We start from the raw sequence: 25448 nt of genomic DNA, 5'->3' as shown, positions 1-25448 counted from the left end.
GAAGAATTTCTTTACTGTCTGAGCCCCCAAGTTCTGGAACAGTCTGCCATCGGAGGTGGTTCAAGCACCTACATTGAACACCTTTAAGAGCAAATTGGATGCTTATCTTGCTGGGATCCTATGACCTGAGCTGACTTCCTGCCCTTTGGGCAGGGGGCTGGACTCGATGATCTCCCGAGGTCCCTTCCAGCCCTAATTTCTATGAAATCTATGAGAAATGGAAGCCATGTAAAAGCATGTCTATTCTGATTTCAGGGTAGTGTCATTGTGTAGTCTGTGGGCACATCTACCTGATCATTAATGTGGTTTAGGTATTGTGAATTAAATTTAGTACCTCCCCTGGGAGGTACTAGCAAAAAGGTGCTTTAGCCTATTTTAATGTGTATTAATAAAAGCACATTTTTTGTGACACTATAATGTGCCTTAAAATAAGCCAATGTGCATTAAAGTGGACGTGTAGATGCACCCTATGTGCTGGAGGTAGGGACTAGAAAGGACATAACGGGGAGTCTCACATGGCAGTACTGTGCTATTGTTGCCTAATAGGAAGAAGCAGGCTCCACAGTACTGATTCATATCCACCTACATAACGCGAGTGGTTTTGAAGGGCTGGAAGGGAGAGGGAAAAACTCCCCCTTTATTGTGTCTTTTGTGGTATAGTGAGATTGGGTGTCTGTGAGCTTACACTTGGATAATAGGTGGCACACTCCCTTCTGCAACTGTGGAGAGAGAAAAAGAGAAACCTCAATTCCTCGAGGCACAGTCTCCCCACAAGCTGCCTAGAGGCAGGGTAACAAGGCATTGCCTCTTACTATAGTTCCAATTGCAAATAGGTATTCTAGCACTCAATTAGCATTTGGCAAACCTCCAGTGCCAGTCAATATATAACTATCAGTGTATTTTCCTGCTACACGTGGATTTTCTTTTTTCATTTAGAAACAGCTCAATTATAACTCTTCCTGGGCCTGGCACGAGGTAATTTTTTTTCTTCCCTCACATTAATGTCTGTCATCTTCCCTTTTGTCTAATGATTCTTAATCAGCATGCTGGATATGCTACCTGGTTATGTCCTGCTAGGCAGTCCTGAAAGTGGCAACACTGACATAATCAGATTTATTAAGAAATCTTCATGTAGAAATGACTTAAGAGATTTAAAGGCTGTACAGAAAAGCCTGCCTTGTCACAAATAAAATAATAGTTATACTGACTTCTGGTACATTGCAGCCTGGGATTGTATACCTGTGCAGAGGTAAGGGAGAGAACCTCTCTCCTGTGTCAGTTCCCTGTTTTTTGGATCAAGGTAAGCGCATGGTACACTTGCTTACTGCTCACTAGAGCTCCAGCTGTAGGTGTGGATTGGAGTGAGAGGAGCCTTGGTCCCATCTCCTCCTCTGGATTGTAACCAGCACAGCTGAAACAGTACTCAAATGGAGGCAGGGACTTGTTGCTGGTAGAAGCAGAAAATTACTATCTCCTGCAGCAGGAAAGGAATTTACAATCCTTCCTTTTGAATGATCTTAGGTTAGTGCAACCCTTAGCAAAGGCATGAATCCTCAGGCCACCATCTGACCTTTACAGACTAATGAAGAACAAGAGATGAACAATAAGCCTTTTTTTACTCCCTGGTATGTAAACCAAGTAATTTCTTTCTCTCTCTCTTTCTCTCTCTCTTTTGGAATAGTGTGAACTAAACTCAGGCCTGGCTTCATCTTTTGTTACATTCCTTACATGAATTTGATTTTATGAAAGAAAAATGCAACTTGTATCACTTACTCTGAGATCATTTCTGGCTACAGGCTTTTTTTGTTCTGGTTGGTTTATCTGAATTAACTTGATAATCCATACAGTATTACAGCACATATCTCTTTTTCCCTCTTTCATCCATGCCAACTTCTGCAGGCAGGGATTGGTTGCCACCATCATCTGTACTAAAGACAGTTCTGGCTCAGAAAGCCTGTGAACTGCGACCCTGAAGATTATCAAATTGTATTCTGTCCATGACTCAAGTTCTGAATGAATCTTTTTGAATATCTTCAGGGTATACAGCTATTGAAATGTTAAGTGTGACTGTGCATTCAGGTTCTGTCAATCAAAGGTGGATCTGACCTTTTTTAGGTTCACTGAGAATCCTTTGCAAGCACTTTTCATCTTCTCAAGTGAGAAGGAGTCTTCCCCTCTACAGTTCGTTTACTGCAGCTGGAAGTCAGAGACTCTCTAAGGTTTGCTTCAGCTGTAGTAATTCATCCTGAACACCTGGGAAGCCACGTGAGGTGTATTCTGAAAATAACATGCTCCCACTGTTCAAGTGTTAGGAAGGGCAATGAGGATTGTATTGCTTCATATTTTAATCCCATCATATTGTAGCCCTTTCTCGTCCCAAATATCAGCTGCAGGGCATGTGTTCTCTTTTTTTTAAATAGGAATTCCCTCTGTGGTTTTGTAAACCACTCAGGTGCCCAGAACTGTGCATTTAAACTCTATTCACTCAAATAAAATAGAAACGTGGACTTTATTGGGATAAATGGAATAATTTTTCAATGGAGATGGTGTGTGGCTGGGAACATGGGCTAATTTCAAATGAAGAGGACTGGATTTAGATGAATGAACATATTCTGTAGAAGGCACAAAAATATGTTGCAAGTAGCACTTTCATCCATTTGTTTTGATATGTAATATAGTAATAGTCATGTAGTAATAGGGTTAAGCATCAGAAGTGCTGCAAGATCCAAAAGTAACAGTTATTCAAGTACATGATATGTTAAATTCTCCAAAACAATCTAAGATATATCTTCTATTATTTTTATTGGAAAATATATGAACAAATTTCCCAGACTGCACTGAAAATCTCAACCAATAGTGTCTAATACAAATGATATCCTGGCTAATGAGGAGAGTTCATAGTGGTTATATATTCATAAGAGTTGGGATGCTTTTCTCAAGGTCATGGTCTAGAAATATCACAAATTCTATCAGGAGCATGTAGTCTATCCACATTATAGATGGCTGGAAGTACTATCGTGCTGTATATTCTCAACTATATTTTGATTCTTCTGTCTCTAATTCTTGTTGGAATTAGGAAGTGGAAAGACCTGTCAAATGAAAAAGAAAAATGAAACATTTTTACATGAGAAATGGTTCATGCGGGTTCTTCTGTTCTGTGATTTAGTTCAGTCCTTCTCTAATCTTCCCTTCTTCCAAAGAATTATTGTCTGATCTGAAAGTCGAAGCATTTACCCAGAAGAGATGGATAATCTTTTCCTGTTGCTTTAAAAAAAATAAGAAATACAGATTTGGTTATATGAAAACATGTTTTTTTCAAATTCATGTCAGTTTTGCTAAGTCATTCTCCAAAGGGGGGAAATTCCCACCTCCCCCCAACATAAACCATCCCCTCAAATTGAAACATTTAATTCCAAAATTTTCAAAGCAAAACATTTTGTTCACTCCCAAATCATTTTTACTTCCTTGAGATAAGTGAAAAAAACAAATAATCAGGCATTTACACTGCTCTCTATGTAGTAGTCCCACTGTCCTTGGACACCCTGAACAACGAAACGCTTCTTTTTTTTGGCAAGGAAATGTGGGGTTTCAGATTGCTCAGATTGTTCTGTTTGCTTCTTTATTTCTATTCCTGTTACTGCTTCATGTTGTCTAACTCCTATGCATATAATGAAAAGAGTTTCCTCACTTCCACCAAAGGTGTTTTATCTAATTGAAAGCAACCAGCAGGTGGTTCATATATAATCTCATTAGTCTGCGATTGTTTTTGACACTTCTTTGAAGGAATGTTTCATTTCTATAGAATGGAAATACACCTTTTATGTGGGCTAATTATCACAAATTATAACGTGCAGATCATTAATTTTCTTAAGATTTATTTTAAAAAGTACAATATGACAATATAAGGTACTTATATGGTCCCCATTACTGTAGTATCCAAGTGCCTCAGTGTTTGAGGTATTGCAATATCTCCATGAGGCAGGGAAGTGCTGCTTTCCTTATTACAGATGAAGAAGCAAAGAATAGAGATTAAGGCCCAGATTTAGGCATTGTGTCACTTTGTATAGCAAGGCCTACGTGATTTAGATAGCTACATTTTGGTACTGACTTAGGCATTTGGGAATTTATGTTGCTTTTGAAAATGAGGATTTAAACTGCTGATGGCTAGATCCACAAAAGGATTAAGATGCCTGAGCCCCATGGAACTCTCATGTAGGGTACTTATGTCCAGTATTGCGATAATCAGAGTTTCTGCTCAGCTGCTAACTGTTTTTGAAGGTGCCTCAAATCCTTAGGCATCTCATTTTTTTGCTAGTTAAGATCTCTAGGTCAGGGGTTGCAGTGTTTTGCAGTTGGAAATGGTTACAATCATTGCTCCCCTCTTACAATGCCACCACCACTACTTTTCCCTGGGTGCATCCACACATGAAATGAATGCAAAGGAATACACTCTGGAGCAGTTCACGCTGGTGTTAACTGCTCGTGGATGCAGTGTCTACATGTGCACTTGGGACAGCAGCAATGTGAGCCAGGGTAGAGCAGGCCCCTAGCTGGCTGGGTGGACAGAGAGCAATTTACATCATTGTTTGCTGTCTACATGTGTTTTGGTGCAGAAAAGTATTCTGTTGTAAGACACTACTGTCCCCGACAGTACTATCCTATGGTGGAGTTAATTAGTTTACTGCTTCTTAATACCAGGACATGTGTAGACCATGACACTTTACTGTGGAGCTAATTAGTCTATTCCACAGTAAAGGGCACATGTAGATGCACCTCCTGATGTCTGGCTGCTGTGCCTCCCTGCTCCCCCACCACTGACATGCCACCAATGCCCCCACACCACTGAAATGCAGAAGAAGCCCTCCAGCTCTGGGGGCCAGATAAAATGGCTCTGGGGGTTCCATAGGTTGCAGACCCCTGCTCTAGGTACTAAAAGTCTGAATCTGGGCATGCCCTAGATTTGACAGGGATGAACTCCTAGTTCATACCTAATCCCTGTGAGGTTTCTGAAGCAAGGTTCTGATCTTCCTATTTTGCCTAGGGATCTTTGGAGAATTTCTATACACAGAAACAGGAGTTTCTGCCAATAACTTTTTACCTGATACCTCAGTGGTTACGGCATTCACTCCTTAGCCTGCTGGGATTCAACCTCTCATTTCCTTCCAGGAGTGAGTGAGTGTGTGCTTAGGTGCATGCATGCATGCATAAATAGAAGAACACCCACACATTTGAGAGCCTGTTGGCTATCCTGTTGAAACTGTTCCTCTCTGGCCCAGTCAGCCCTTAATTATTCCATCCAAAGAGACTGCGAGTGTAAGTAAGTCTCTATAGGGCTGTTCATAGGGAGAGGGGGATGTCAATTCCAGTAATTGCTCGAGTGACTCGTTATATATTTTATATTAAACAGCAATTAGATATGTAGTCATTGGAGCAGGAACTGGAACTTAGATCTTCCCCTTTCCCAGATGAGTGCCCTAGAAATAAGCACAAGAATCATGTTCACCTTTATTTTCTCTGTAGTCCAATGAATATTGCATTATATCTTAATAGGAGAGGTAGAAAGTTCTACACACAGACCACCCCCTATCAGTCTCAGAACAGCTGATAATCTGGTGGTTGAAAGTAGCTTCAGAGGAGATTTAATTCCCTAAACTAGAGAAGGGAATTGAACACTGGTCTTCTGCTTTCTGGGCCCTAAGGCCCCTGCCCCACTGGAGCTTGGCAACAGGCATGAGCCTCTTGCGGCCCCAGCAGAGCCTGCTCCCGCAGGCAATAGAGGCTCAACTGCAGCTACTGCCCCTACTCTCCCCAAGACAAAATGTAAAGTGTTTGTCATGGGAGACTCCATCCTGAGGGGGACTGAGGGAGTAATCTGCTGCTCCAACCCCTTAACCCAGGAAGTCTGCTGCCTCACTGGGGCTCGCATCTGAGACATTGCGGAGAAGATCCCTAAGCTCCTCCAGTCCACAGATCAGTATACCATGCTCCTTATTCATGTGGGCACCAATGACATGGCTTGCAGCACTCCCAGCTGGGTCATGAGGTGCTACAGGGATTTGGGAGCAGGACTAAAAGGTCTGGGGGCACAGGTGGTGTTTTCTTCAATCCTCCCAGTCTTGGGGTATGAGCTGAGGAGGGAGAGGAGGATCCAGGTAGTGAAGCAAAGACTGCAGTGCTGGTGTCATTGGGACGGCTTTGGCTTCCATGACCACAGCCCACTCTTTGGCGAGAAAGGCAGTGAGCTGCTGGAAAGGAGGACCTGCTCCACCAGGCTTTAAACTAAGCCTGCTGGGGGCCGGGGGGACTACCACCACTGATGGCCCACTGAGCAACCCTTGCAAAGCCAGCAGGCCAAGGCATTTAAGGGAGCACACCCCTGCCCCAGCCCTGGTACAATCTGTGGGACAGGCAAGAGCCCCCAAGGGGACACTTGCCTGCCTGTACACAAATGCCAGGAGCTTGGGGAATAAGCAGGAGGAACTTGTCCTCCTGTTTAACACAAATAATTACAGCATCATAGGGATAATGGAGACCTGGTGGGACTCCACCCATGACTGGACTATGGGTATAGATAGCTATACCCTGTACAGGAGCGACCGAGTAGATAAAAGGGGCGGGGTGTAGCTCTCTATGTTAAGGAAAGCTACGTGTCCCTGCAAGCTGATATTGGTGACCAGGATGGATGACTGGAGACCCTCTGTGTTAACATCTCTGGGGAACACGATGCAGGGGACACAATGCTGGGAGTCTACTACAGATATAGACCTCCCACCCAAAGTTAAGAGCTTGACCAGGAGTTTACCCAGGAACTGGCTGAGGCCGCATGCTCTAGGACCATGGTTGTCATGGGTGCCTTCAATTACCTGGACATCTCATGGGAAGATCACTCAGCAAAATCCGAGTAGTCGCAAAGCTTCCTATTGCATGTTGATGACCTCTACCTGACTCAAGAAGTCTATGGGCCAATGAGAGGTAAAGCACTGCTCAACCTGGTACTGGCTACTGGGGATGACCTAATTGGCGACCTAGTGATTGATGGGAAGCTGGGTGACAGTGACCAGGAGCTGATCACCTTCACCATCTGCCGTAAAGCTGGCAAGTCAGGCAGCAACACTGAAGTCCTTGACTTCAGGAAAACCAACTTTGACAAGCTCAGGAGGCTCGTCAGTGAGGCCCTAAGGGACCACAACCCCAGGGGGAGGGGAGTTCAGGAAAAGTGATTACTCCTCAAGGGAGTGATCCTCAATGTACAAGCTAATTCTATTCCATCTTGAAGGAAAGGCAGCAAGAGGGCACAGCAGCCCCCCTGGCTCTCCATTGATGTAGCAGACCTCCTGAGGCTAAAAAGAAAGGCCTTCAAAGGATGGAGGATGGGATTCACCTCCAAGGAGGATTATTCTGCACTGGTCCGTTCCTGCAGGGAGCAAACCAGGCAAGCCAAGGCTGCAACTGAACTCCAACTAGCTTTGAGCATCAAGGACAATAAAAAGTCCTTTTTCAGATATGTGGGGAGCCGGAGAAAAAGCAAGGGCAACATTGGACCCCTGCTGAACCAGATGGGACAACTGACACCCAGAAAAAAGCCAACCTGTTAAATGGGTATGTCCCAGGGTGCAACCAAGGGGAAACCCCAGGGAGCCTGGGGGGAACCCGGGGATGAAGAAAGAGGCAGAGAAAGAACAGAAAGAAAAGAGAAGCAAATAGAAAGGTTCTTACCTTTAGATAGAACCGCGATGAAACTGGAAGTGGCGGTGGGACCCGAGTGGCTCGTTAGTCATGTTTTTATGAAGTTGCAGCCAGCTGATGGCAGCAGCTGCAGGAGCCAGTCAGGGGAGTTAAAAGGAGTTGTGTGCAAGGAGGAAGGGGAGAAACCAGCAGGAGCGCCGGTGGAGGAAGTGCTTTCAGACTCCCCTCGGAGTGGAGGAGCCTGCAGCCCCGGTGAAGAGAGTGAGACCTTGCAGGAGGAGGTCGCCACCGGCAATGAGGCAGGAGGCAAGAAGGCAGAGCCGAGGTGCGGAGGCAGAAGAGGGCTGGAGAGCACTGAGACCTGGAAGTGCCCAAAAAGGATCAGAAGAGGTGGCAGAAGCCAGATTGCCGGATCAGGTGGGATTGCAGAGGGCTCGGACAGCCTCAAGGAGCAGCCGTGGGGGAGAAGCGCCGAGGGGATCCACCGAGAATATAGTAGGCCGACCCCAGACTGAGTCTAGGCTAGTTAAGGGCCTTAGAGGCTGCAGCCAGTGACAATAGGGCAGGTGGCAGGAATAGACATATAAGTGGGCGAAGGGCAGCCCTTGATCACTGATGTTTTTCTCCCAGTGCTATACTTTGTGTTTTCCTTTTTTGTTACCCACTGTTGGAGGGGTTGTGAGGTATAGAGCACAGACAGGGTTCAACCCAGGCCAGGACAGGGAGAAAGGGGAGACGGGCGGGGCATTTAGCTGGACTCCTATAGCCTACTAAGGAAAGGGCACCAAGCCCCAACTATAGGAGGGACGTGGCCAAAGACCATCGACATTCATCAAGGTGGGGTGTAAGGGTGAGGTAGAGGGGAGGTGGAGTCTCGCAGAAGATTGTCATCCTGCGGTCCACCACACGAGAAGCACCAATAGTCAAACCCCACCACTGTGATAAGATCAAAGTCGTGGTGGGTGAGATTGGGGAGAGACGATTCGGGTCGATGACATCAACTCGCTGGAATCACAGGGACGGATGGGCGGACAACCCCGAACATCTGGGGACACATAGCTCATGATCGGATGTTCAAAACCAGATGGGTACAGAGTACTTTGCATTGGTCTTTCATCAGTCCCCATGGGACGCCCATGCCTGCTACAGGACAGGGAGATCCGGGTGAGGGAGATCCCCTGCCCTCCATCAATGCTGACCTCGTGAAGGAACACCTTGAGAGGCTGGATACTTTCAAGTCAGCTGGCCCTGACAATCTACACCCCAGGGTACTCAAGGAGCTGGTGAGCATCATAGCCAAGCCTCTGGCACAGATCTTGAAAACTCCTGGTGCTCTGGTGTAGTGCCCAAAGGCTGGAAGAAGGCCAATGTGGTGCCTATATCCAAGAAAGGGAGAAAAGTGGATCTGGCTAACTATAGGCCCATCAGCCTGACTTCTATCCCGGGGAAGATCTTAGAAAAGTTTATTAAAGAGGCCATCCTTAATGGACTGGCCGATGCCAACAGCCTGAGGGATAGCCAGCACGGGTTTGTTGCGGGTAGGTCTTGCTTGACCAATCTCATTTCCTTCTATGACCAGGTTACCTATCACCTGGACAAGGGAGAAGAGATTGATGTCATATATCTTGACTTCAAAAAAGCCTTTGATCTGGTATCCCATGATCACCTCTTGGCTAAAATGGCCAATTGTGGCCTTGGGTCCGCCATGATCCGCTGGCTGGGAAATTGGCTCTGTGGTCGGAGGATAGTAATTGATGGAAGTCAATCATCTTGGTGTCCTGTGACCAGTGGGGTCTGCCAAGGCTCTGTCTTTGGACTCATATTGTTCAACATTTTCATTAATGATGTGGACATTGGAGTCAGGAGTGGACTGGCCAAGTTCGCCAATGACACCAAACTTTGGGGCAAAGCATCCACACCTGAAGACAGGAGGGTGACCCAGGCGGACCTGGACAGGCTCAGCAAATTGGCGGACAAGAACCTAATGGTGTTTAACACTGAAAAATGCAAGGTTCTCCACCTTGGGGGGAAAAACCTGCAGCATCCTTATAGGCTCAGCAGTGCTATGCTGGCTAGCACTACAGAAGAAAGAGACTTGGGGTCATCATTGACTGCAAGATGAACATGAGCCTGCAATGTGATGCTGCAGCTAGTAAAGTGACCAAAATGCTGGTTTGGATCCATAGATGCTTCTCAAACAAATCCCAGGACGTCATTCTCCCCTTGCACTTGGCCTTGATGAGGCTGCAGCTGGAGTACTGCGTCCAGTTTTGGGCTCCACAATTCAAAAAGGATGTGGTGATGCTTGAGAGAGTCCAGAGGAGAGCCACGCACATGATCAGAGGTCAGGAAAACAGACCTTACGATGACAGGCTGAGAGCCTTCAGGTCATGGGGCTCTTTAGCCTGGAAAAGCACAGGCTCAGGGGTGATCTGGTGGCCACCTATAAGTTTATCAGGGGTGACCGCCAGGATCTGGGGGAACATTTGTTCACCGGAGCACTCCAAGGGATAATGAGGTTGAACGATTATAAACTACTGCAAGACCATTTCAGGCTGGACATAAGGAAGAGTTTCTTTACTGTCTGAGCCCCCAAGTTCTGGAATAGTCTGCCATTGGAGTGGTTCAAGCACCCACATTGAACACTTTCAAGAGTATATTGGATGCTTATCTTGCTGGGATCCTATGACCCGAGCTGACTTCCTGCCCTTTGGGCGGGGGGCTGGACTCGATGATCTTCCGAGGTCCCTTCCAGCCCTAATGTCTATGAAATCTATGAATATTTTAACCCAGTGGTTCTCAATCATGGTGCCACAGTTAGCACTGGTTGGCATGTCAACACCTACACGATTCACAAGATAAAACCTGGGGCTGCACCCAGACAAGTGTGGCTGTGTAGTATGTGGTGCCGTAGACACATTTGTGGTGCCACATACCACACATTCAGCTCTCCTCACTGCAAGGTAGCACTGTGAAGGAGTTTTTTGACCCTAGGAGATCCTGGGGTCAAAAAACCCATGCAAAAAAAAAACAACAAAAAAGAAGAGCAGTGCATGTGGGGACAGTGGGCACTGTTCAGAGCTAGAGCCTGTCCAGCTAGAGCCACACTCCAGCAGGTGGCCAGGCTCTGAGCAGCAGGATTACTGCAGCTGCCGTTCCCCAAGGCACCCAGGACCCCATTTAAGGCTGCTGGCGCCAGCCCAGTGCTGGCCCCAGTCTCCCCTACCTAACCCAGGGTAACCTGCCGTGCACCAGCGGGCACGTGGCACAGGTGTTCCCTGGGGAGAAGGAGCAGTGGCACAAGGTATGCTTCTGTTCCTTGTTTCCGGGAAAACAAACGTCCATGCCCATGTGGATGTGGCCAGAGATTTTAAATAAGAATCCATGGTGTCAAAAACATTCTGATCTGGTGTGGTCTCCTCGAGTTTTCTGCAACATAAGAATTATTGTCAAATAAAGTTAAGAGTTAGGATTTTCTGAGGGGTGATGCAAGTCTAAAAAGTTATAAAATTATTGAATCACAGAAAGAAGAACTGGAAGGGACCTGTAAGATCATCACATCCAGTCCTCTGCCATGGGCAGGAGGTAATTGGGCTTAAATGAGTTCAACGAGGTGTTTGTCCAGCCTTCTCTTAAAAACTGCCAGGGATGGCAACTGTACTACCTCTGATGGAAGTGTGCTCCAGGTTCTAGTTACTCATATGGAAAAGAAGCTTTTCCTTATGTCCTGCTGAAACTTTTCCTTGACTAGTTTATGTCCATTGGACTGCATCCTCCCAGGGGTGCTTTTCTGAACAGTTGCTCTCCTAGATCCTGGTGTTCTCCCTTGACATATTTGTGGGTGGCTATCAAGTTGCCCCTCAGCCTTCTTTTGCTCAGGCTGAACAAACTGAGATTCTGATGTTTCTGCTCGTAGGGCCTATCCCCCAGGCCCTTGATCATGTGGGTGACCCTTCTCTGCACCCTTTTGCGCTTATTCACATCCTTCTTGAAGTGCGTGCAGTGCCCAGAACTGGACACAGTACTCCAGCTGTGGCCTCACCAGTGCTGAGTAGAGGGGGAGGAGCACCTCACTGGATCTGTTGGCAGCACATCTGCTGATATACGCCAGAGTTCTATTTGCTCTGTTGGTGACTTCATCACACTGGTGGCTCATATTCATTCTCTGGTCAATTGACACCCCTAGTTCCCTTTCAGATGACGTGCCAGCCAGTGGACCACCACCCATTGTATAGATATGGTGAGGGTTCTTCCTGCCCAGATGAAAGACCCAGCATTTGTCCCTGTTGAACCTCATCTGGTTCTGTTCAGCCCATAGGATCAGCCTGTCAAGGTCTTCCTGAATCCTTGACCTGTCCTCTGATGTTCCCACTTGTCCTCCCAGCTTGGTGTCATCTGCAACCTTAATTATTGCACTTTTCACTCCCTTACCCAGGTCATTAATAAAGATGTTAAAGAGCATGGGCCCAAGCACTTATCCCTGGGGTATGCCAGGATGAGGCCACACCATCAATTACCACTCATTGGGATGGGCCTCTGAGCCAGTTGCCAACCCACCTCACTGTGGCCTGGTTTAGGCCAGTACTCTCCAGTTTAAATGCAAGGATTTCAGAGGAAACAGTATCAAAGGCCTTGCTGAAATCTAGGTAGGTGACATCCACCTCCTGTCCCATGTCTTGGTGAATAGTTATCTGGTCATAAAAGGACACAAGGTTTATTAGGCATGACATCCCCACTACAGAGCCATGGTGGTTGCTTCTGAGCACCCCCTCCCCCAGATTCGAGCATGTGGTTGATGGCCTCCTTGACAATTTTTTCAAAGATCTTCTCCAAAGTCAGACTGAATGGCCTATACAACAGGGTTGTCCCTCTTTCCTTTCTTAAAGATGGGTACCATATTTGCCCTCTTCCAGCCATTAGGAACCATTGCTGAGTTACATGACTCCTCAAACAGCTTTGCTAGAGGATCTGCTATGAGCTCAGCGAGCTGTTTCAGCATTCTCAGATGCAGGTCCAAATGATCTAAAAGTATTGTCACTTGTTTTGGACTGATTTTATGTGGACCATTGTCATTACCATATTCTCTGTGCCCCTGGTCTGGTGACCAGTTTTCACCTGATCACAGGAATGCTGATGTGAAATAGTTATTAAGGAGGTCTGCCTCTTCACAGGGGTTAAGTGTGGGCTTCCCCTCCATATTCAGTAGGGGTGCCACAGTGGAGCTTGATTTTTTTTCTTGCTCCCTATGTACCTAAAGAAGGATTTTAAAAAATCTTTGATTTTAGTTGCCACCTTGAATTCCATGGATGCGTTGGCTTTCCTTATCTCTTGTCTGCAGACTGGCTAGATGAGCGTACTCTTCTCTGGATCCCAAACCATTTTTCCATTGCATGTACATTTCTTTTTTCTTTTTGAGAAGTTCCCTCATGCCTCTGTTGAGCCAGGCAGATCTCTTGGCCCCTCTCCCTCTTTTTGATCGCATGGGGATAGCCTCTTTCTGAGCAGTAAGAATAGCCTCCTTCAGGAAATGCCATCCTTCATGAGCTCCCAAGTCTTCCAGTCACTGGTTGCAAAGGGCCTTTCCGACTAGACTCCTGATTTTACCACCCATCTGAAGTCTAGGACCTTTGTTCTGCTGGTAGATTTCACAGTCTTTCAGTGGATCAGATTATGGTCACTGTCGTTCAGAGCCCCTCCAATCTTCAGGTCATTTACCACGTCTTCCCTTTTGGCCAGCACCAAGTCCAGAGTGCCTTTACTTCTTTTAGGCCCCTCTACAGCCTGTGCCAAGAACAGGTTGCCTATAGTCTAAGAAGTTGGTTGATCTGCTGGAGCTGGCTGAATTATATTCCCAACAGATGTCAGGGTAGTTGAAGTCACTCATGACAATCAAGTCTTTACTGGCTGCTTCGGCCAGTTTGCTGTAGAATGCCTAGTCATTCTCTTCTTGGTGAGGAGGCCTATAGTAGACCCCCACCATCAGATCCCTTTCTCCTGAGCTCCCTTGTAACTTGACCCAGAGGGTCTCAAGGGACTTTCCCGTGCCATCAAATGTGACTTGCAAGGAAGGGTACTGCTCCTTCACATAGAGGGCTACCCCATCTCCCTTCTTTCCAACCCTGTCCTTCCTATAGAGCCTGTAGCTCTTCATATCCACTACCAAGTCATATGAGTCATCCCACCAAGTCTTCATCAATCCAATGAGGTCAAAATCCTCATCTGCCAGAAGGAGTGTCAGTTCATCCTATTTGTTGCCCATGCTTCTAGCATTCCCATAAAGACAGCTGAGTTCGCCCCTAGTCATCTCAGGAATTATGCCTCTTTACAGGTGTCTCTGGGTGTTGGTAGTAATCTGGGTGTCCTCTGCATTAATACCCTCTTCTGAGTCCCTTGATCAGCAGATTTATGTCCAGTGGTGGGTTTGTGCTCAGCAGTGGAGTCTTCCACCTCTCCCCCAGACCTGTCTAGTTTAAAGCCCTCCTCAGCAAGTCTCAAATTCTCATGGAGAAAAGTTTCTTCCCTCTGCCCGTGTTTGAGAATCACTGCTCTAATCATTGAGACGTTAAATACTAATTTATGTGAAAGTTCTGTTGCTGCCTGTGTCACAGAAAGAGAGGGTGAGCTAAATAGCACATCCCTCCTTGATGTGTCCTCCCAGCTACCATTAGTTCATTTTGCAATGTGCTGGATTTTGTGAATCCCTTCTACAGGTTCCTTATTCATTCTGTGGAGAACCTAGATGTTTAACTTTGGGCTGTAAATTCTGCTATAGTGGTAATGCACCTACAAACCTCCTTTTTATGGTTTTCGCAGCACTGAGTAGAGCAACATTTATATCATTTAAAAACTTCTTTTGACCCCCATGGATATTTTCAGAGAGCATTGCAGCATTGGCTCAGTTGCAGTTAAGCACCATAACAGACATCCTTACAGATACTTTCCCAGACTCCTCTCATTCTGTTTAAATGAAAGGGGTTATCTGGAGCTAATAATATTGAGTAGGGTTATTTTTATGGTTGTCTAGAAATGATTATCCTAGGATGTATGGTCCTAGGTGGGCACTTATTTTGTATTTATTTGTACATTTGTATTCTGACTTACAATTACTGTATATCTCCTAAAGCTTAGGAGAGGTAATATATATATTTAAAAAACAAATGCATATTCATGACACAATAGTAAAATATACAACAACTTCGTGATTTAAAATTCTCAGTACCACATTTATGTTTCAGCACACATACAAAATAAAGTCTGCGTATGTAGACAACAGTAGAATAGTAGAACAAAGAAGCACAATAAACACCACAGAGCCTCTCAATTCATACTCAAATGCTTCTGCTTTGACAGCAATAAGTAGCTGATATCTAAGTCTTTCTGGCTGCTTTTATTTAAGAATATCTCGATTTATAGTAAAAATGGTATAGACTCAGCATATAGAGTAATCAATTCCTTCGGTTTCTTTGAGTCTCCCACATATACACAGTATTCTGCTTTCCCAGAAGACCAAATTCAATCACTTGAGGGATTAAGACATCCTCATCTCATGGAGCTCTGCCTCCATTCCCATTAATTCCATTAAGCTGGATCCTAAATTAAAGGTTAACTAGCTAGTGGCTAAATGTGACTGTCATAGACCCCTAGTGTCTAGGGTTGACAGAATTCCTCTCCCAGAGGTCTCCCTAGGCCTATAGTATACCATTGCAACCCGTAAATTATTTTCTCAGGGCTTCCCCATTGGATAATAACTGGGCTGCTATTATGCTTTCACTCGTAGTTTAAATTATATAGACAATGTCCCCTTAACTTCTTCCCCTTTGAGGCTGACTGTGTAGGGTGAAAGAAACACCAGAAAAAATGGTAGTGGTTTGATTCCCAGTATCTGTTCCGGTCTCCTTGAGATTTCTGAAGCGAGGACATAAAGATTTAGTCTTATTAACATGCAGACAGTTAAGACAGTTACACTGCTATTGCTACAAAGTACTATTCTTTAAAGATAATTACCAGATTTGGCAAAAGTATTTTCAAAGATTGGTGCATGAAATGCATGATTGTAAGGACTGAGTATTTATTTTCAATGATTTACCTTGCAGATCTGGTTATCAAATAGGATGACCTGATTAAATGTTTCATTGGCTTACAGTGCCATAAGATTAAATAATTTTGCTTAATCGGGAGGTGATGAGGCAGTACCCAAACTTACAGTGGCAACCACATCTGTTAGCATCAACATCCACCACATGCACAACATAATTCTAGGGCAGTGTCAAAGTCAGTGGATGAAAGCATGGGTATTTTTTTACAGGTCCTGTGGGAACAAAAAAAAAAATCCTGTGGAACCTGTAGCTAGGATTTTGGATTTTGGGCTTATAGATGCAACAACTATGGTTTGCAGTTTGACAATTTAAAATTTGTTGTAGAATTTTCATAAGGTCATATTCCTCATAGCACTTGGTGTCCAAGAAAGTCATGGTTACAGATCAATCAGATATTGTGAAGGTCAAGGTTGGTTCCTCTAGGTGGAATCACCCAGGTTGTCCCTGCTGGCACTAAAACAACTGTAACTATACTTGTAGGGTGGCAGGCCATAGCTGAGCTGGCTCTTTTGAGAAGCAATTGTGACCTCTGGCCAGATGAAAGGCTAGTTTAATAGGATCACCGGCAATCAATTGAAAGACAGGCTGCAAGGAAGAAACCTGTGTGCTCTAAACTTCAGATCCTCTGTTTGTGGTACATATTGGTGTGATCATATATACAAAAAAAATCACAGTCATAATTCAAAATTCTAAGGCCACTTATGCCTGGGACACTTTGATGGATGAAACGGAAACAATTTGCCTATCTATTGATACAAATATTCCTGCATTTGATTTGTATCATAAATGTATTCAGATCCACTCAGAGCAGCAGCTGATAAAAGGCTTATGATAAATATAACTGTAGATTGCATCCATTAAATCCAGAGAAATATATATCAACTTTCATTCATTAAAATTAGAAGTCTGCCTTTGTTGCTTATAACCATTACTCACTTATAACTGAGAGGAAAACATTATTCTTATGTTATAAAGTTTGTCAGGATTACACTAACAGTGATACTTAGACTTTAGAACTTGTTGAGTACTGGATGTTATTCTCAATTGCTGCTGGGGGGTCTGATGAGGAAGCTGCTGGCATTGAGAGAGTCTGAATCTGCAAACTTTTCAGGCAAACCATAATGGAAAACAATGGAAAAGTAGGTTGATGTATAAGCCTAAATGGTTACAATTTTAAAAATAATTTTAAACAATCATCTTTGTTTCTGGCTTGAAAAAAGTCTTCACCAGAGAAGGCTTCACCATCTATATGGGTGCAGAAATTACTATGCAGTTTATTAGTGTAATTTTCTGGTATCTGTAGATACAGGTACTAGAAAAATGATGCATTAACTAATGCTCTATACTGCACATATAGACACTGACTGGGAGCAACTTGCTTCCAGTCAGCTTAGGCAGCAGTTGCCCCCAGGGGGCCGGGATAGCTGTCCTGGCTTAGTGGAATGCTGTCTGCCAGCCATGTGGAAACTGGGATGGGTCCCAGTCTGCATGTGGCTGGGAGGCAGCTGCCCAGCATCCAGACAGCTCTCCCAGCCATATAGAGATTGGGACGGGTCCCCACATCCCAGCTGCCTCCCCCACATCTTGGGGCCAGCCCAATCTCCCAGTAGCTGGGATGGAGCTGGCCACTGAGCCAGGACAGAACCCCTTGCCCTCCAGAGCTCAGGGTAAAGCCCCCATACCCCCTGCCAGTCTGGGGCTGACACCTGTGAGAGCCTGGAGCTCCCTCTGGCTGCTGCAGGGGGGCAGAGCAGGGCAGAAGCAACCCTAGACTGGACAGTTCCTGTCAACCTCAGTTTGCTCCTGATGGGGGACATGTAGACGTGTGCCGAAAGCACTTTGGTGAGCCTGAATTTTATGTGCAGAAAATTCAGGCAGATTAATTGCCCAGACTATAAAACTGAGAGAGGTATTTGAATATAAAAGACAGGGAAAGGAGGGAAGAAGGGGAGATGGGGAAGTGAACAGTGTTGGGAGAGGCAAACAGGTAATAAACCCATAAGGACAAGGGATTCACAAAAGCTAATGCAGATAACAAGATAAGAATCTGCAGTGTCTGTCTGTTCAGAGCATACTTAATACCATCCAGCCTATGGAAGATTTCTTGTTCTGCAGTTTCCTGTTCAAGTTCATTTTTAATGTTTAGTTGTCTAAGAACAGCTACCCTGAGGTCAGTGATAAATGTCTAGGGAGGTTAAAGTGTTCTGCCACAGGACTTCGTGTCTTTCTGGAGCTGGTGTCAGATCAGTGTTCATTCGTTCTTGCGTGTAGTGACTGCCTTGTCTATCCAATATAGACAGCAGAGGGACACTGTCAGCATGTGATGGTGTAAATGATATTGATAGAGTTGCAGGTAAATGAACCTTAGATGTTATATTCTAGGTCATTCGGTCCAGTGATGATGTGGTCTGTATTGATGAAAGGCCACAGCTGGCAGCTGAATTTGCTGCAAGACCCTATGCCTCGGTAAGGATGATAGTTGTCTGTTGCTCCTGTTTGAGGGGGCTCTCTGTAAATCAGGATAGGTTTGTCCCCCATGACTACTTTGAGACAGTTGTTCTGATTGCCAAAGAGTGCTGCTATCATATGTGGCTTAGACTGCATTGCTGTTTCTTCATGGTTAGATGATTGACACACTCTTCTAGCACATTTGCTTTTTTGAATTAGCTGTGCTTTTTCTGCAAATTGCACAAGTTTTTCTTGACCTTCACTTTCTGAAAATGTTCGTGCACCTAACACAATTGTGCAGGTAATTGGTTTGTGTTGCAGTGGGGGCATCTAACCAGCATAGCTAATTGAAAACTTGTGTCCCTAGATTGTAAACTAGGATCAAGGGACAAATTCAGCCCTTGACACTGAGTACTCCCATTGAAATGGATAAAACCCCTTGAAATACTAAATATGAACCATAGTGGTAGATTCTGTTCTTTGGACTGTAAATTTGAAGTACTCTTTACTGTCCAGTGTGCTCATTTCTGTAATCCTAACACTGCAGTGACTTGTGCTTTATTGTTTGAGTGGTCCCATGTGACTGTGTATAAGTAAGGTACCTTTCTCATGAGGGTGACAGTAGTGGACTTGTGATTATTGGTGGCAAAATTATACCAGTGGTTTGTATGCCCATCAGGCTTTACATATGTTTGTACAGCATTCCAGCAGTGTGAGGCCATGCTCTATATTGAGATCTCAAAACATTAATGCAATACAAATAACAAAGTAAAAGTACCAATGATATATATATATATATACACACACACAATACTTGTTTCTGTCAGAGTCATAACTCCTTTTTCCCATACATGATTTTTAACTGCTTTTTATGGATATTAATTCAGAATGTACTGTGAAGTAAAATCTGTCTTTAGTAGGACATTTATCAGTAGTTAAATTCATCATAGTCTTCTCCATTCTGAGACTAGGGGACATAATAAATTCTATGGCAAATATAGAAGAATCAAGTTAAAAGTGAGTTTACTTTTATTCAAAAGAACAAGGGCAGAGTATAATACCATCACTTAGGTCATTTTCAGGCATATTCATGCCAAAACCTCATAATACTGAAGTACTGAGTCTGTTACAGTACCTGACCTGGTGTGTTTTTTTTTAATCAAATAGGAAATCCCTACTGTTTGCTGAAGATTATAAAAGTGAGTTAGTTCTTCTTATAATAAAGGCAAAAATATCAGAAGCAATCAAGGCTGTAAATTCCTTTACAGTTACAGAAGAGATGATTTCTCTATTGAGTTTTATAAAATATATCAAACTCACTTGAATCTAGTCCTTCAAAATGTACTTAAAAAACAAGAGAAATAGGTCTGTTTGCTATTAACAAAACAACTGTTGTACCCCCAATTCTAGGAGATGAAGCTCCTTTTTACCTGGTACTGAATCTCTGGCTGCCTATGAGATCAAGGTATGACAACACATGGATACTTGGAACTTTCTGTCCAAGAAGGGCAGACCTCAAGTCCCCTTGTACCCAAAGAATAGGGTTCTGTCACAAATAATTTTGGATTCAGCAGTAGACGTGTTGTCACATAGTTAATTCTGTCTACAACTGCACGGGTCCTTAATATTGGTAGTTGTGGGATCTGGGTGTGAACTTCGGCCCCCATGGCCATTAGATAAAGAAGGTATGTAAAAGGGAGCTAATGTGAAAAACAAGAAAATATTGGATGAAAACAGCACATACGATATACAGAAAAGATAACTTTGTTGAAGCGTGGTATAAAGGAACATGGGAGAGCTCTTAGCTAGTAATCCTTAGCAGGCCTTCTTGAGGCAGAAGGAAAAAAAAAAGAGTGCTATTGGACAGACCAGAAAGGGTGAAAGTAATATTTCCGTTTGTTGTTCATCCATCTCAAGTGGCTCCTGTATAGGACAGAACTTTAGAACTGAGAAGAGAATATGAGGCACTGAAAGCATTTTCTTCTGGAAGCCAGCAGCCCTACTGTCATTAGGACAGATTTTCTTCCCATTTATTTTAGCAAGATTTTTTGTCACAAATTTCTCTGGAAGTGAGAAATTCATAGTAGATATTATTCAGAATAAATAATTCAGCTAGTCGTAAGCCAGGAAACCATCCAAAGGCCAGTTTTCCATGAAGAAGTGTTTACTCCTGAAGAAAGCCACCAGAATTTGTTGAGCACAGAATTTAATACTAAGATCAAACCTCCCTGTCCTCTCCATGATGCTCACTGAAAAATGAGAGAGACAGTTACGTAAAGTTGTGAACAAATCCTTCAGCAATCTTTCTGATGAGCTGAAGTTAGTTGCACTTTACGGGAGCCTTTGTTAGCTGACAGAAGTATACACAATTTTTTTATGTGCAGCGTCCACAAAGTTATGAAGGTTCTTGTCCTTGGTACTGATGGAATTAAGACAGAAAAACCTTGCAAGCTCTTCATGCATAACGTGTGTTTACTCATTATCAGAAACAATAAATCTTGGAAAAAGAGAGCTAGGAATTTGCTCCTAGCTATCGTATCATCTTTTTCCAAAATCAATAGTACATTATGCAGCAGTGCTTCAGATAGTAGGCTGTTACATTGAGCAATTATTAAATTAGTTTCTAGTCCATCCACATCTTTGTGTTTAATTCTCTATCTGATATCTTACTCAAGACTAGTGAATAGTGAAATTTGAAAGGTTTGTACTGGGATTTCCAAAAACATGAGGTCTAAATTCCTATTAAGTTTCATTGGGAATTCTGTGTTTAACCCTTTAAAAACCTTTAAAACATCCAAGTTCTGGAATTTGGGTTAGTTGCTGAGAAGCATTTACATACAAAACTTCTACGAACAGCCTGTTCAGAAGTTAGCGTAAGTAGCATCAGTGGAACTATTTTGAATGATAGTTTGCCTTAAACTTTGTTCTTCAGATCTCATGAATTCTTAGGTGAAATTGTCAGTCTCTTGAGTATGCAATTTTGGGATGAAAATTTCAGGCAGAAAGGACATCTTGAGATATTTCTGGTATTTACACCTCCTAGCTTTGCTGGTGTAACAGGTCTGTGGCTGTGACACCCCTTGGTGGCCAGCTTGGCTGCAGCCCTTTCCTTTGATTACTCACCCACCATGCCTTGCTCCTGTTGAAGGCTGCATAAGGAAGGTTGCCCATGGGCTCCGAGTGAGCCTGAACCCATGCTGATCACCACGGGGCCTCTCCTAGGTCCCCTCAGTCACCGTCCTAGTACGCCCTCTTGGCCTGTCCACACCTCTGCTGGGCACCTGTCATCTTAAGGGCTCATTGTGTGGCTCTGTACCTCTCCTACACCCTGCCCCAAGCCTCACAGCTGTTCTCTCTCTGTGATGTTGTTTAGTTATACACTCAGCCCTGCTACGGCCTTTGGACTCCCCTGGTTCCCTACGCAGTCCCTTCTTGAACTCTTGGACATCTGGTTCCACATTCAACCACTTCTCTGGGTTCCTGGACCCCTGGTCCTGCCCACAATCCCTCCTCCAGGCTCCCAGACCCCTGGTCCTGCCCACAATCCCTCCTCTAGGCTCCCAGACCCCTGGTCCTGCCCACTGCCCCTTCTCCAGACTAAGGCACCCTTTGTGGGTACACAATAAAATAAAAGCCTTTTGCCTGAAAACCCTGACTTCCTCTGCACAGGGACCTGCCCCTGCTCCTACGCCTGTAGGGTTGTTTATAGGAACTCCAGTTCCTCCGGCTCTGGGCTTAGATAGCTCCAGCCTGAGCCCTCTTCCAGTGGCTGAGTCTCTTATTAGCCCTCTGCACCCCCTGCAAGCAACCTCTCAGACTGGTTGGTCTCTGAAAGGAGTAGGCACACCCCAGTGCCCTCTACATTGGCAATACCACCAGGATCCTGTAATGGTCCAGTATGTGTGCCCGTGTGTGTGTCTGTGGGCACATCTACATGAGACATTTACTGCACAGGTGCCCAATTAACTGTTCAGTAAATGTTTCAGTGTCAGTACATGAGAAAATAGAAGCCCTAGCCTGCAGCAGAGCATTTTTGTGTGCATCAGTGCATGTGTAGACACTTCTCCAGCTGGCTGGGCACATGGTGCTTCAGCGTGGGGCTAGTTGGCAGGCAGACCCCACGCTGCAGTAACCTCGTGCACCAGGCAGCCATTCCTCAGCACCTCTCCATGTTAGAGCTGCCCTGGGCTGGCTGCTCTGAGGGAGCTCCACATGCTGCCAAGTAGCTGGCTGAAGTGTGTGGGTGCTTCAGCATGGGGGCTGCCTGCCAGCTAGCCCCACACTGGAGCACCCTCCTAACTCAGCCAGTCCCCCGCTGTGTGTGGAGCTACATTGGAGCAGTCCTGGGCTGGCAGGCCAACTCCCTGGGTCCCTTGCCAGCCTGGGCTGATCTGACTGGGCTCCATGTGCTGTGCACTAATAAACTCCAGAGAAATAAGCTCCAAAGTTTATTCATGTATATTAATCGTGCGTGTAGACACACCCCGTGTGTGCGTGCGCAGGTTCTTACGTTATCTGAACCAATTCACCCATGTGTACCTAAGACCTATGGGTGCCTGTAAACATGCAGGGATGCTGCTCTGATGCTCTGTAATTTAATCAAGTCTGCTGGAACTTGCTAATTAGTGCACTCCAGCAGCCTCCATCACTTGTGTATTCAGTGTCCACACACTTCGAAATGGCGGTGGAGGCACTTTAAATAAATTTCATTGAACAAGCTTTAGTTAAAGCACTCTTGCCACTATTTTGAAAAGCAGGACACTGAATACATGAGATACTGCAGGTGCTTTAATTAGGCAGGCTCTTAGACCTGCTTTAATTAAAGCATGCACCCCTGGATGCCCTATATTTCTTCTAATTGAAAAGTGCTTTTGCAAATGCTTGGTATAAATCAGTTTCTCAAAAGAAATGAAACAAGAAAAAGTAAAGGACTCTTTGAGTTTGTGAATTCTCCCATGATCAGGGAAGCTACCATTGGATCCTAAAATCCTAATTCAGATTGATTGAAGGTTATGTCATCATTTCCTTTTGAGGGTATGAAGGGACACAATTTGTAACTGTCCCTTCTGAACTCTGTCCCAGTACAAAATACCAGGAAGAGTAAATCTGCATAGAAGATGAAGGTTTGCAAGGCATGAGAAATGGAAAAATATTAAAAATGTAAAAGTTATTGAAGGAGAAAGAATCATCAAAAGGGATTAAAGAGACAAGGCGATAGTTCCACAGAATACTGAGCATCCGCAGTGTCTAGCTGGGAATTGGCAATGCCTAACATTTTTCCAGAGGTGCCCAGGATTTTAATGGATGAGACTTGTTATCTGAGCAGATGGCAGATAGGAAAGCTGTAACAAAGCATCATAAGGTTAGTTTAAAGGCTGAAGAGTAAACCATGCTACTGTACTCAAAGTGTGCATCAGTGTCTAAACAGATAAAACAACAATTGATTCAAATCCATTTGTAATAAGGAGTTATTGTAGGGTTTGGATTTTTTTTAATATAGGAGAAAGTTGTATCTGAGAACCAAATGTGTGCAGATTTTTTAGGGCTGGATTTTCAGTTGAGGTAAACTGGAGTAGTTCCATTAAAGTCAGTAGTGTGACACAGATTTACATGAGCAAAGAATTTGTCCCTAAATGTCTTGTTCTGTAATCTTCTCTAATGCCTGGAGCCATTAATTTCTTTAGGGAAACTCCACATTGATTTCAATGGGGAATCCTGCTTATGACCAGATGGCAGGATAGACCCCTGCTCTCTGAATTGTCATTAACCAGCTGTGCAAGTGCAGTATATTAATCAGAACAATCAATAGTCCTCTGACCCCTGATTCATTCTAGGGAGGAAAAAAGATAGTGTCACCTCTGGCTCTGATTAATTATCCCTAAGTATTCATTTCGGGAACACAGATACATTGGAGAACTAGTTATACTAAAGACATCTAAGTCTTGATCCCGTGCCCCCTGTAGTAAATGGATGGACCCATTTTGAATTCAGTGAATGCGTCTACATGAGATATTTAATGCCCGTTGGACAAAAACCATGGCAAAAACCATGGTAATGCACAGTAGATTCGTTCAATGGGGATTAAATGTCACACAAAAAGCGTTTATCTGCACCAATGTGGAGTAGCACCAATTGTGGTGCATTTAACAGGTACTAAACTTTAATGCACTGTAATTACGGTGGGAGTCTTTCCATTGATTTCTATGCTACATCAAAATTGGTTTTAACCCCCTTACTGAAATGGTTCTGGTGGGATGTCCTGGTTTTACCAAACAGCTAGGGTAGAAATAATATTAGCACGAGGGTGGGAGGAAAAGATAAGCTCTATGAGATGTGGCTGGGTAGGCATATTTTCCTCATAGTATAAAATGATAGATGTGTACAGTGTACTGGCTCACACAGCAGTCAGCACTTGCCAGTTATTCCCTTGTTACTTACTCAATGAATCAACTTAATGAGAGGAGGTAGAGTTCAGAATTTCAATAAATGCTTTCACATGACACTTCTGAAACATGCCCTATTACCCATTTAAACTGTGCTGTACTCATTTTTTCCCACTGAGCCACAGAGAGAGGATTAAATTTTCTTCCCCCCCCTTTTTTTTAAAACCATACTCATATTTACTTTTTGCCTGTCGGTTATTTTAATGTCAGTGGACTTTTTATACTTCTCACTTATCCTAATGAATCTATCTCCCAGAGAGGAAGAGAGTAATAAAAATGGAGCTTTTTTATTACTTTGTATGACTGGGGTTTTATCCTTTAATATTGAATTTTTTTTTCTGTAAATGCCCTTCTCTCCATTAGCAAACCAGCAATATTTTAATTTTTCTTTCATCAATAATACCGGGTTGTTTGATTAATTCTAGTGCCCAATAAAATTAAGCTCAGTCAAGCTATCCACAAAGATTTTATTTTACCTTTTTACTTATAAAATCCATTAGGTTAAAGCTAATTGTCAGGTCAGTTACATTATTAAAAAACTCCAAAATGTCATATAATGAAGTAAATTGTGATATTTTGGTTATTCAGCTAATGATTACTAGGTTTAAGTGAAGTAAGCAGAATTACTGTAGTCCATTATGAAATCATTGAAATGAATAGTTCCTAGGAATTTCAGTAGATCAGATGAATAATTTACATGTTAATCCTTGTACATGCTATTTTCTTTATTCCTTCTACTTAGCATCTACAAACTTATGCCAATACTTTTAGAAAC

The 25448-nt window shown here is 43.9% G+C and overlaps 2 long non-coding RNA genes across 2 annotated transcripts in view; one reads left to right on the top strand and one right to left on the bottom strand.

The window, feature by feature from the left end:
* The window catches only part of LOC149875269 (uncharacterized), a 228116-nt gene that overhangs the window by 83222 nt on the left and 119446 nt on the right, over positions 1 to 25448 (top strand). The window lies entirely within an intron of this gene.
* Positions 2832 to 25448, bottom strand: part of LOC149875270 (uncharacterized) — a 48704-nt gene continuing 26087 nt past the window's right edge. The window contains exon 4 of the long non-coding RNA XR_016440015.1: positions 2832 to 3089. This is a non-coding gene — a long non-coding RNA (uncharacterized LOC149875270). The remainder of the gene's footprint in view (positions 3090 to 25448) is intronic.

The sequence above is a fragment of the Crocodylus siamensis genome, chromosome 1 (genome assembly GCF_052110815.1).
Source record: "Crocodylus siamensis isolate JL-2025a chromosome 1, ASM5211081v1, whole genome shotgun sequence".
Taxonomy (NCBI): domain Eukaryota; kingdom Metazoa; phylum Chordata; order Crocodylia; family Crocodylidae; genus Crocodylus; species Crocodylus siamensis.
This window is presented reverse-complemented; position numbering and strand designations above follow the sequence as displayed.